Genomic DNA, 1,529 nt, shown 5'->3' with positions numbered 1-1,529 from the left:
ATATGTCTCAGCATGTCAAACATGTCCGGGAAAGGCAGCCGGCCCCTGGCAGCGAGAAACGAGACGGGACAGACAGCGGGGGGGGCGGGGGGGGGGGGACAGGGGAGGGGGTTTTGGGGTGGGGGGGAAGGGGGAGGGAGAGACAGAGACGTGGAGAAGAGAGGTGAAAAAATCAAAAGGAGAAACAACCCCCCGGAAAAACTGTGGGAAAGAATAATAAGGGGGGGGGGGGTAAAATATAAGGGGGGTGTGTAAAATATAAGGGGGGTGTTAAAATATAAGGGGGGGTAAAATATAAGGGGGTTAAAATATAAGGGGGGTGTTAAAATATAAGGGGGGTTAAATATAAGGGGGGTAAAATATAAGGGGGGGTTAAATATAAGGGGGGGTGTTAAAATATAAGGGGGGGTAAATATAAGGGGGGGTGTTAAAATATAAGGGGGGTTAAATATAAGGGGGTTATTAAAATATAAGGGGGGTAAAAATATAAGGGGGGGTATAAAAATATAATTGGGGGTGTTAAAAATAAAAGGGGGTATTAGAGATATAAGGGGGGGTAAAAATATAGTGAAGGGGTGTTAAAGGAAAATAAGGGGGGGTCTTAAAAGTGTAATAAAGGAGGGGGGTGTTAGTAATATAAGGGGGGGTGTAAGAAGGGGTATTGAAAATATAGTGAGGGGTATTAAAAAGGTAAAGGGGGGGTTATATAAATAGAAAAGGGGGGTGTTGAAAATATAAGGGGGTATCCAAGCTATAATAAAAGGGGGGGGCACTAAAAGTATAAGAGGGGGTGTTAATATGGTAAGAAAGGGGGTTATTAAAAATATAAGGGGGGTATGAAAAAATCTAATAAATGGGGGGATTAAAATATTGGGGGGGTATTAAAATATTGGGGGGGATGAAAATATGGGGGGGTATTAAAATATGGGGGGGTATTAAAATGATAATAAAGAGGGGTGTTAAAAATATAAGGGGGGTATTAAGAACCTAATAAAAGGGGGGGAATTAAAATATAAGGGGGGGTTTGAAATATAAGGGGGGGGTTGAAATATAAGGGGGGGTATTGAGATATAACGGGGGGAATTATAATGGGGGGGGTATTAAAACTACAGCAAAGGAGGATTTAGACCCAGCCGTCCGCGGCCTGAGGAGGAGGAGGAGGAGGAAGGCAGGCGATGGTGCCCATGCATCCCCACGGGAATGGGGTACATCGAGGCAGGGGGGGTGTCAGAGGAGGGGTGATGGGATCGGGGGGGTGAGGGGGGGGGTCCAGCAAGCGCCTAGCTAGAGCTGGGCAAGGGGATGGGGGGAGGTGATGGGGAAGGGGCTCCATGCGGCGCGTTCCGGGGCGGGGGGGGGTGAGGGGGGGGGTCTGTCCGGCCCTGGGGCAGAGGGGGGGGGTTTGCAGGGGGGTGTGTCTGTGTACATATATATATATATATCAGTATCATATATATATCTGGGGGGGGGGACACCGGGAAGCGCCATTCATTCCGTGGATGCTGGGGGGGTTCTAGTGTAAGTCAAAC

Source organism: Gallinula chloropus, assembly GCF_964237585.1.
Source record: "Gallinula chloropus genome assembly, contig: HAP1_SCAFFOLD_412, whole genome shotgun sequence".
NCBI classification, from domain to species: Eukaryota; Metazoa; Chordata; class Aves; order Gruiformes; family Rallidae; genus Gallinula; species Gallinula chloropus.
This window is presented reverse-complemented; position numbering follows the sequence as displayed.